General features: G+C 38.1%; 1 non-coding gene across 1 annotated transcript; it reads left to right on the top strand.

Moving 5' to 3' along the window:
• The first annotated feature begins 4,842 nt into the window (after positions 1–4,842).
• On the top strand, positions 4,843–4,915 carry Trnai-gau (transfer RNA isoleucine (anticodon GAU)). Its single transcript has one exon. It is a non-coding gene; the product is annotated as a tRNA-Ile (tRNA).
• The last annotated feature ends 7,735 nt before the right edge of the window (positions 4,916–12,650 follow it).

The following is a 12,650-nucleotide window of genomic DNA, read 5'->3' as shown; positions in this document are numbered from 1 at the left end:
TATAGTCTTCTCAACTTCTCGGGTTCGAGATTTACCTAGATCGGGTTCGAGAAGGCGATGAGGTGATTTCCGAGATCTGGTCTTCTCGACTTTTCGGGTTCGAAAAGGTCAACAAGATACGAGATCTCTGTAGTAATTTCTGTCCTCTGCTAATTCTCGCTTTGACGAACCCCAAAGACGAAGGGATGTCGGATCTCGCCTGCTCGCCTCTTCGGTCCTCAAAAGATCGAGAGGACGAGGTCTCACATCGCCTTCTTGTCTTCTCGGACCGTATAGGCCTTACCTCCGATCAGCTCGATGGCACCTATCAACTTCCGTAGTTAGCTTTTGCCAATGAAGGCCCTCCCGCTGTCGTGGTTGCAAAAGGAGCAAGCAGATGGTCTCCACGCGGCACCAGCCGAGCCTCCATCTCCCAGCAAGAGCCAAGACCTGGCGAGATGTGACCCGCTCTGCTTCGACTCACTCTTTGCGTAAAAACTGTATCATCTAGGGCGAAGAACAGCGTGAGTTCATTCGAAAAAAGTTGTCCGTGATCGAGAAAATGTCATAAATCCTTGTTCCTTCTCTTATCCCCTTTAAGTCTCTCGTCATCGATATAAAGATGCACCATGAAAGCTGTCAATAGTCATTTTATTTTCTAAGGTATAGAGCGATAAAAGAGTTTTGTCTTTTTAATGTCCACCTTAAGTATCACTGAATTCCTTTGGTAAAGAGGGTTGTGAGTAACATGTTTTGATTACAGATTAAAGATAAGTAAGTATGACGACCGTATGTGTTTGCCTGTAAAGTCCGAGTCTAAAATAGGGTATTAAGTGATGATACGTTAATGACGTTGTGTGATTTGATTTGATCCAGTGTATTAACCATAAGTGAAGAACAAACGAAAGTATCTTTCTGCGACGGATCTAAATGTGTGCCATAATATATGGAATATTTCAAATTCTCCCTTACAATGCAATCAATTATTGTATTAGTATTTGGTGCTTAGAAAGGGACATTGCACCCGCTACCATTGCATGCATGCTACTGTATTTTACTTGGTTTGAACGATGAGTCAGTAACAGGTAAATAATAATGGGGCCAATTATATTTACACAGTTACTGTGAAAGCTTTTCATACCTTGCTGGTGCTATGGTGTGCATCGGTGTGTGGTCTCCGACTGAGCCGATTAATTTACATAATTTATATTCGGTTTACTGTGTATGCTGCTGTTGTTATTAAAAGAAGAGGGAAGAAACTAAACAAAACAAAAACAGAAAAAAGAGGCTGTGGATAAGCTCATATCAGATGATACTTCAACTTTATTTCTGTGAATGGGATTGGCTCATGGATTTTACCTTTATCCGTGCAGAAAGAAATTAGCTCTCAAGGGAAAGTTTACAGAGGAAATATGTATTCAAATACTAAACTACTCAGTAACATTCATAATGATGAAAATAATTGGACAGGGAAGGAACAAGTTTGCCTATAATTTCACTCGATTTTTTTTTCCATTAGATATTTTCCACACCTTTGTGGCATCGATATCTGTTGCTCTATATACTATAGGATATAAAGCGTCATATTATACTTCTATTTAGACAAAGATTCCTCTTTAGAACAAATAAGTCTGATATGATACTTCTGCGATGGGAAAGCCCGAAGTTGTTTTGCTTTGTGGGTTTTTTTTTTTCATCAATATCTGTGGCCTATTTTGCCAAATTTGTATGTGAGAGCACTTTTGGTTTCATCTCTGTGCTTGACACATACATGTAATAGGCTGTACAGCATAACCTATTTTTTGCCACTTCCGCATTACAGACCTCTTTGGCTCAATCTACAAGAACAAAATTAAAGGGAAAAAAAAAGAACGACACCACATGGATACCCAACTTGTACAAGGGTATCCTAGATTTTATTTTTGTCTTAACCCCTATTTTGCATTGCTTCTTTTGTTTTTCATCTGTGTTGTATCGACCCCATGCATATATCAATTTAATTGAATTTAGTTTTTATGACTCTCATATCAGTCTTCGATAAATGGACCCTGATGTTTTTGTTTGTTTGTTGTTGTTATTTGGAGGGGGTCGTTTTTGTTTGTTGTTCTTTTTGTTGGCTTTTTTTTTTGCTTATTCTAAATTTTGAGTTTGTTTGCATTGTGTGAACATTATCATTCTTGTTATAATTAAAGTTATTTGAATTGTATTTACCTCTTTCTATCATATAGCCGATCCTGTCTGTTTCTCACACTCCCAATTTCAAGTATATTTGATGAAAATTGGTTTATAAATGGCTGAGATATCCACAAACGAAGTGATTCTATTATGAGATGGAACACGTGACCTTTAATTAGGACCACTTTGTTTTACTATATGTTTTTGGACATATTGGCCATTTCAAAATCGATTTTCATCAACTAAGCTTTGGATACCTCTCAGCTCCTCTTTCTTTCATAGTTCGTAAGTATTTTCTCATACATATGCATTTCGCAAATAGTTGATATCTTAATTTCCCCATCTCAACCAAAACTATATACCATCTCTTTAATGTTTTGTAAGGTAAACGCAACAAGAAGGAAACATATACAAAACAAATTCTTGATTATCATAGAAGTTGCATGAAAACTTACGTCTTTTTCAGTGAGACCCATGACCTGGCTTAAAGGGATGGTATACAGTATTTGTGGCGATTATAGAATTCTTTTTGCGAGATACCAAGAAAAAAAAATTATGATATAGTACAGAACATACCATTCTAGGAGGAATTCAAAGTTTATTTGATGAAAATCGGGTTTGGTATGACTGAAACATCCGAAAACAAAGGGAAACAAAGTGATCGTCATTGAATGTGGGTCCCACACTTTGTTATATCGCTCCTTTTTGGATATCTGAGCCATTTCGAAACCAATTTTCATCAAATAAATTTTGAATTCCTCATAGAATTACATGCTCTTTCATATCCATAAGAGGTTTCACATTATCTCACCAAAAAAAAAAAATGTTAGAAATCTGAAATTAGGTCTCAACCAAAAGTATACTGTCCCTTCTCAACCAAAAGTATACTGTCCATTTAAAGTTTTGATTATGATTCCGTGTACAATTGGACTGCGAAAGGCCATTGTCAATCTTCAGTGACTGGCAAATCAAAGAGCGACTAGAGAGAGAGAGAGAGAGAGAGGGAGAGAGATGGAGAAAGATGGCAAAACAAAGAATAAAGCCGTGTATGTTATGGGTATACGGTTTTATTCAAGGGCTGATGCAATCCGTGGTTTTGTTGACCGCTGCTTGCTGGACATGCATGACCACGAACGTGTATTACACGGAAGCAGAAGATGATGAAAGTTTATTATAGTCAGGAGACTGGTGGGCATCTTTCACAAAAGACTAAACGATGGCTCCTTAAACCTCCAAAGAATAACGAGAAACATATTAACTATGAAATCAAAGAAATGTCACGGTGAGAGTTTACTCAGACAGTTATATACTATACACACCCCTGACGCTGTACTAAGCCCCGTGCTGAGCACGGCGTCTGATGATCTGGCTATATAGAGTTTATATTGATATCGGGAAATGTGACATTCACAAGTTTCAACTAAACAGTCGGTCACAATCAGACGCATCATGTAAAAAGAATATTATTATTTTTGGCTAATTGTTACGGCCTCACAACTTTTCTAACAGCGACGTGTCACCCTATACTGATACACGACGTACCCTCCCGAGTTGGACAATGGAAATGGCTGTTTCGCGAGACTGCAGAATACCATTTTTGGCCAAATTAGCGCTCGCGTCGCAGATATGAAGGTCGCTACTGTTTGTTCATAATATAGAAACTACAAATTAATATCGTGAAAATCATGCTGACAGTCAATGATTTATTGACATAATTGCGGATCATTCCCACTAGAGGTCATCATTAGTAATTTAAAAAGTAAATACGAACAAATTTAAAAAAAAATATCTGTAAATGATTTGATTTCATGGATGTGCATTCTTTTCATATCTCACTCACAAAAGGAGGACAGGTCAATGGAAGATTTGTGAGGCCTTGACATCTCATTTAGTTTGTGTGGAATTCACAACTCAAAAGTTTTTTATATTCCTATTACTCTATACGGTGGTATAAATTTGTTGTTTTTTGTTTGTTTGGTTTTTTTTTGTGGGGTTTTGCTATACCATCTTTTTTTTTCTATTACGTTCGATTTTACGGAAACTTCTATACACAGATCTGTACATCTCGACTATTCCTGAAGTCAGTTTTGAGTTTTCCCTTTAAACTATAGAGTGTGTTTAAAAAGCAAAATGTTTTTAGATTTGCGTCAAAAAAAAATAAATAAAAGTTCACAGTATGCAGCAATCCTACCGATGTGACGCGGTGTAAGAGCCGCGTCACTCCACTACCTTGTGGTATACAATATATTTCATCATCCTATGGGAATATATAGGCCGTGTCTATATGACATAGAAAGCAGAGAAAAACGTGTTTCAGAAATAGCAAAGACTACAGCAGTGGATCGATTGCACTGAACTATATACGCTGAACGATTGATTAGGAGTTCAGGTTGAGACCCTGGGTTGTACTGTTCGATTCGGTACTAGTCTGATTTCCAGACCCTTTGCCAACTGTACTCCTTTTACAAAATGCTTTCTTTGTTTTTTCCGGAGGCAGTTGGAAGGCAAACCATCTAGCTGAACCTGCTACTGGTACTTCTTTTGTTGCTAAAGGGCGCTGATACATGTATTCTGGGAAGGAAACTAAAACAAACAGACGGTCTGGAAGCCAGAGTAGTTCATACTACGTTACAAGCGTGGTAGTACGTGCATTTATAAACACTAGTAGCCCCGGCGCAGGCGTGCAACGGTCTGTTAGCTCAGTCGGCAGAGCGTCGTGCTGATAACGCGAAGGTCGTGAGTTCGAGCCTCACATAGACCACAGCACATATCTTTTTGTTTTGTTATTTTTTTTAATTTTTTTTTTTAATTCATTCAAGCAACACAACACAATATGCATCTATTTATGGGTTTGTTCACGGTATGCCTTCCAACGTTCCGCCAAATGTGGTCATCACGTCTTCCAAGTAGACAACTTTAAAAAGGAGGTATAGGAATACCGTTGAAATTACTTTAAAGATATGCCTAACAAAAATAAACAGCACAGGTTGACTTAACGTCTTCTTCTAAATATCCCTCAGTGTTTTGTTTCTTTCTTTGGTGGTTGTAGTTCTTTTGGTTTTGTTTTTGTCTGTTTGTTTGTGTTTGTGTGTGTGTGTGTGTGTGTGTTCTCGATATGAACACAACTGAATTATAATGATTGTAGAGAGCACTATTTGGTGCAATCTAGGCATACATTTACAGATTTAGATTTTAGGTATACTTTGCTCACACATCAACATATGATAGGAAACAAACAATAGATAAGTGGTTTACCTCTCCTGACAAAGAAAAGAAAGGAATAGAAAGCAAACAAACAAACAAACAAACTAAACGTTCGATGAAAGATAGCTTGCAAGTATTATTGCTTATCCATTCATATTGGCTGAGCCCGGTCGATCTTTTGGAGGAGCCCTAATCCGGTTATGCCGAGTTTTAAGATATGTAGGCACTATAAAGGCCTTCTTCATGTCTGAGGTAGGCCTGAGTGAAGCGGTCTCCATAGGTGCCATAATATAATGGGTGTAAGTGAAAGCTCTTCCAACGGTCTTGCCTAGACTATGGAATGATTAGATTGATGGGCGGATAGATAGGTGTATATAGCTAAAGGGGAAAATTGGTACTACGCTTCTTTCCACACCCTCGTACACTGTAACGTATTATGATACCGAGTACACAGACGCCACTCGTACCTCGTTGAGGAAAACAATCATCCATTGTGTTGTTAATCAATGAGACTGACAAGTCAATGAATCTGTTTACTACATGTTGTATCATATGGTATTATATTATATTATTTTATTATCTTAATTTATATTATATTGTATTATGTAATATTATATCATATTATATATTATATTATATTATATTATATCATATCATATATTTATCATATCATATTATATTGTATTATATTATATTATATTATATTATATCATTACATTATTATCATATAATATATTGTAGGTATAGGCCCTATATTATAATAAAAGATCGTGTTATAAAATATCACATTATATTATCATAATTGTATGTTTATGAAATTACCAAACGATGTCACGAGATACAAGCCTATACTATCATGAATACGATTGAAGAATCCATTTCCTATAACCTATTCCTCCGTTCAAATCTTTATTTAAAAGCCAAAACAACTATCAGTCATGGGACCATTTTTATAACGAATTTAACTTCTGCGAATCCTCGTGACACAAGATGGCCAGAACAGGTGCGTGAAGTTTCCTTTTCCTGAGAGTCTGTAATAGTCCTATAGCTCCTTGGGGAACTGCTGTTTTAATCTGAGGTGCTCAGTATTCAGGGTCAGGGTACGTATGTCTTCACACATGATTATCTACTTCTACCAAAATTAATGAATTTTTTTCTCATGAGAGTGGGTTTATAGCCAGTGTTTGTTTGTTTGCTCATTAATTCGGTATTTTCTTTATGTCTCGTATGAATGAAAAAATTGAATGTGGTTATACGATACATGTACATCAATTTTGTAAGCCTATTTCATAATTCATAATTTCATAAATGTTAGTCGTCATATTTTACACAATAAATAGCTGCTGATAAACCTGTTATTTCTGTATAACGTATAACAATATCATTCCTTTCACAGCATGTTCGAAGAAGAATGAATGGCAATCAGGGAATGACTGTTTGTGCACATTCAACGATAGAGCAACTCGTGTATGCGGTTTGCAGTAAACACGAACACTGAATATTAATGTCATTATCGTAAACTTGAATCACAAGTAATGATGTGGCCTCTTATCTGCAGTATTAGAGTATCGATTGTCGTTTGCCTTTTGACCTTTGAAATATTAAAGGTATTAAATAAAACCCTTATCTTAACATTCTATTTAAAGGCTCCGGATGTATGTCATTTTGATGAGCTTTAAATCAATATCTGGAACCGACTGACTGATTGATATTAAATACTGAAAGTAAGTACAAAAGCCAAAAGAGGACGAAGTGCCCTGGTTGCTATAAATCGTGTATACATACACAACATTTCACTTGTGCCCTGCCTTCTTATTGCGCTCTATTACTGAGTGTGATGTCAAATTCCATGCAAATACAATATACATTGTATAAAGATTTCTTATTGCATGTGTACTTACACGACCTAAAGGTTAGATTATAGTTCTGTAGCTGATGTTTGCATTGGAACTCTGTCGTGTTGATAGTATTGTCATAAAACATTGATAGGACGATGACATGAAAATGACTTGAATGGGTCTGTGGGGTGCGATATAATTTCGTGCTCACAGGACAGCTGGACACAAGACTTAGGCCAATAATTCTGAGAATTTCGTAATCATGTCCTCTGTATAATTTCGTAAGTGGTTTAGTGTGGTATCTCGCAAAAAGTTAAGAGTCCAATCATCATCTGCACCAATAGTATATGCCTTCCCTTAAAAATCCAGTCATTACCAGACAGATATCTCTCCTTCCTCCCGTCCTCCAGTCGAAAATACACACACACACATACATACACACACACACACACACACACACACACACACACACACACACACACACACACACACACACACATAAACAAACAAACACAAACAAACTCATGTATTATACCGACACACACATTAATTTTCACTGAAAAATGACAATACAAATATAAGGAAAACTAATTAAAATCTGAAAATGTCGATGAGATCGAATCAATATCGTTTTCCCGCGACTCTTCCTCTAGATGAGTTTTTGCCGTAATTGCCCCTGGACCCCACTGAGAGCGTGTGCGACAGACCATAGATACTACTCAATAATATTTCATCTTTAATGTTGTCTCCAAGGTAGACGAACTATTCTGCATGCTCATAATGTGTATGCCATAATAGGCGCCATTCTGATGATTCCTAAGCACGCATACCCGACACTTTCTTCCCGTTTTTTCCCCAAAAGTCCGTCGAACTCTGCTTCGCTCCTCCCACTCGATTTCACACCCCAGTCTGGCTGATAAGTTCATGTTTGACGTGGCTGTCGCCTGTCGCGTTTGTTCTCTATGACCCCAGTCGTTATGTATTCATTTCTCTTTTCTGACCTTGCGAGAGAACTGTTTATCCTAATTCTCGGAGAGGTAGGTGGAACCAAGACACAGGAGGTCTGATATATCAGGTGGTTTCACAATAATTTTGTTATATCAAAACTGGTTCAGGTTCTTGCCAGGTAGAGTGTTCAAGGACAGAGTCATACTTTTTTCCCTTTTGATTTTGTTGTTGTAGTTTATATCATCTCGGGTTTGTTTGGTTTTTTTTTTTTGTTCATTTGATTGTCTGTTTGTTGTTGTTGTTTTTTAAGGGAGACAGAGAACTGAATAATCGCCGATTAAGAATGTATGATTCTTCTTCTTATCACCATTATGTCTGGGTTTAGCACATATTAAAGTTAAGTAGTATAGGTGTTGCAGACGGTGGGTTATAAAGCCTTAGTAAGATAGCCGGGAAAAAACCAAAGTGATGTGCATGTCTACCACTTGCCTGTTCGGTTTGGGTGTGGTCTTTGAGTCTATTTCAGCCATAACTGATGGGTTTCAGTATGCCACTCCCCCCCCCCCCCCCAAAAAAAAAAAAAAAGATTTATGCATAGGCATAGCAATGCACTTGACTCATTAGATAACCAAGGCGAATTTGAATCAACTTCATTTCTTCTCATTTTGGAAGCCCCCCCCCCCCCCCCCCCGTTATGACCGACGTAAGTTACAGTGGTTTTTTTTTTTTTTTTTTTACGATTACAATAAGTAAAGGTTAAGAAAATGAATGAGCAGCATGATCATACAGGCATGTACTGTAGACCTACATTGTGTTTGGGTTGGGGCTCGAAGGAGGAGTGACAAGAACTCAAGGAAATAATCAATCACGAAATCTCTTCTCTCTTAAGACTCGCTGAGTGTGATAGAAAATGGCTTTGAACAAGAAGATGTTACCTCCACAGGAGCAAAATTCATGTTGGTAATCTGCCCTACTTCCACCGCAGTAACGACATATACGACTCAGGATGCAAAAAAAAAACCAAACAAACAAAGCAAAAACAAAATCCTCGATTCGCGATACATTTCGATGAAGGTGAAAGTTCGTCATCGTGCATGTTGGGACAAAAAGAAAAAAAATATGGGAGTGTAAAAGGAACGAATTATCAAGGTTATGTCTAGGCCTACGTGGCACTGAGACTGGGTTGGAATGATAGTCGATTGTAAACTGATCTTCGTCATATTATATTTTGAGTTACGATCAATACTATAGTTTTACAATCAATTCCTAAATGCATGGAGCCCTTTGATGCCATGCAGTATATACTAGTAAATAGTAATGCTCTAGCAGCAGAATATTGGGGAGGTGGAAGAGAAAGTCACCCTGAATACACACAGGTGCATGTCTATTACACGAAAAAAATGGCGCCTTGTTCATGGGGGGGGGGGGGGATGTCGCCCCCACAATGCAGACAACATTGTACTACCCACCTGCGCGGCGTCTTAATCGACCCTCATGTCATGGCGTATTTATACGGCACACACCCTTGCGCGCTTTTCATTATGGTATAGGCCTATACCAAATATAATATCCTGGATAGCTTTTGAGTAGATGCTTCTTATACTATCTAGTTGTTAAGTCTTCCCAAATACAATACACAATTTAGCCAAGCAGATGCCATGTGTAACAATATTGTATTAAATCCACAACCCTTACATGATTGTAGTTACTGAATATCGAAAATCTATTTCGTGAAATAGGACCCCTGAATGGCAATATCATAATGAAATAGAAAGAATTAGAAAACACCTATGATAAAGGGGAAAAGGTCAACGACTCCGTATGTCTGATAAACCCTTTTCGACACTTTTTTTTTTTGACGAGGGTGCGTAGAAAGTCATGAAGAGCCCCCACCCCCATCCCTCCGCTACATTCGCCTGCGGACAAGGGTGGAAATTTTAAGGGAGGTGTACAATAAAATTATTGTATTGTGCACTTCATCATGCTGAGAGCATGCCTTCTGCTCATTGTTACATTCATCCATACAGTATATAGGAGGGCATGGACAGATCTGGATTTTGGCATCAACCACTACAAAATAAATAGAATAGAAGCATCTTACAGTATCTTTATCTTATCACAATGACGGCACTCATCTTAATACATACACTTGTCTTGTTGATACAGTTATCTTGTGAACCCAACATGTGCGTTCGTCTGCTTTCGTCTCTGATTGAACAGTATACTGACCCACTTCGTATGGACAAGCCACTGCTTTTATCTGTCGCGTCCGATAAGAGATGTCAAAATTCAACCGCTAAATCGTCCATCAACCTTTGCCGTATCAGTCCGATAAGATAAACCAATATCCTCATCTGAACACTTGCGTTAATCTCGGTCTGTCCGATACTACTTGTATGCATTATATTATGTTGTATTAATCAAAGACTGAGTGTAGATGCGACGGTAGTTTGATAGGCTTTCAACAGCACTGTAAATACAAAGATGATACTAATTTGATATGCTATAGGACGGTTTAGTATACAATATGGCTCGATGCCGGCGGTTACACATTATTCAAGTACTTTCGAAACACCAGGTCAGTCGATATGAACAATTAACTTCAAAAATTTGATCATTATAGTATAAATACTACGACACGGATCGTAAACATTCTGCATAGGGCACACCGCCATAATTATATTCAGTGATACTGTATGTCGTATGGCGATTCTTTGTGTAACTTTAAGAAAAATATTTCAATATAGTAAGTATTCCTAAATGATTTTCCCCCGCGCTATTTGGTTTTTTTTTTCGATACTGTTGTATTTCTGGCGCCCTCGTTAAAAGAGCGATGCCATATAGCATTGCTTGGTGTAGGGCAGACCACCGGTTATTTGACCACCCCTTTTTTAATATCTGTTGTCGATTTGAGCAAATTATGTTATTCTGTTTGTTTGTTTTTTAATGGAAATATCGACCATAATGCTATACTAGATGCCAGTGATATTGTGACGTGTGAGCCAGATTAATAGGCCTACGTATAGTGTCAGAGCTATGGTCAAATCATTTCGTTTCATTTCTTCGAGGTCTTGTTACTGAAAACATGACTAATTTGGCTTTGCTAATTACTCTCACCCTGATGTCAAAATAGCACTAAATCTCAGCACTCATCAGTTTGGACCTTTCTCTTTCTCCTAGCTCTCATTCTCCACATCTTTTTCAAACGTTGAACTAAAAATAATATATGTAGCTAGACTAATCACTGGCTTGTTTATGCTATCACAATCGCAAAGAATAGCTCCTGGGTGACAATAATTTGACCTTCGTGATCTTAATAGACGAGCGCTGCAGGGCGAGACATATTTGTTGACTGAAATCTTTACCGATATCTGTAAACATTATAATAATAGGTTCAGCTACTCGGACTTTGCCAACTGATTGAGAACGCTCTACATCAGCGCGACATGCACTCTGGGCCAAAGTGAAAAATGCTCAGCCTTTGTGAATGCGAGCAATTTGTCGCGCTCGCACCAATAGAGGGCGCTCGTCAGTGTGACACTCTTGTCACGTTTGAAGCCATTGGTCGGTCTGTGTATGTGACTCTGAGCGTATCAGGGCAATTACCGTACCCCCGGGGGCAATTACCCCCCCCCCCCCCCCCCCCCCCGGCTAAATATCGGTTGTGGTAAGATTAGAGCAAAGATTAGGGTTATGGTTAGGTATAGGGTTGAGAGTCGGTTTAAGGTTAGCTAGGGTTAGGTTTAGGATTAGGATTATGGTTAGGGCCAGGGGAAGGGTCCGGGGAAATTGCCCAGGGGGTAATTGCCCTAGACCCACAATGAGAAGCTCGTCGCTCGTCGACAGGCATGTAGTCTCATCTTATAATCCTATAGTATACTGCTAATAAACTGTCATACAGACGGGTTGCATACTATTGTAATGATATATCGACAGGTGTCTATTTAGGTAGCAGCCCGATTTTGAAAATCTATCCAAACTAAGTCAACTCACATTTTTCGATGGACAGGAATGGCGTATTATTTCAGATGTCAGCATCTTACATAATGCATATGCAGTAAGAAATGACCATCAGATTCCTTAATTACCAATTCCCTAATATGATGATGGTACCATCTCTTTTTGGGTTGCCTTGATATGAACAATTCAACTCAAGAGCCTTGTATCCCGTTCCATAAAGGGCATTTCATTGAAACATTGTTTTATTATTGCAGTTGATTGATTGGTTTTACGGACCACTTCCCCTCAATATGGTACGATCTAAGCTCATTACTATCAGAAGCTGATTTTAAAAATTCGGTGAATACCCTATTACACTCCCTTACGAATCAGATACCAAGTCAGATATTATACATACACTGTACTTCCAAATCATTCTGAATTTGGACGAAAGAATCTGAATTGTGTCCATTCTCAGCTCATGTTTCAATAGGAGTTCCTTATTTTTCTTGGTAATTTCACTTCACACTCTTGTTGGAACTGCTCTAGCCTTCTCTATTACTTTTG

This window comes from Diadema antillarum, unplaced genomic scaffold, assembly GCF_040938485.1.
Source record: "Diadema antillarum isolate AM-2024a unplaced genomic scaffold, OU_Dant_1.0 seq00000486_RagTag, whole genome shotgun sequence".
In the NCBI taxonomy this organism is placed as follows: Eukaryota; Metazoa; Echinodermata; class Echinoidea; order Diadematoida; family Diadematidae; genus Diadema; species Diadema antillarum.
Note: the sequence above shows the minus strand (reverse complement) of the source record. Positions and strands in the feature narration are given on the sequence as shown.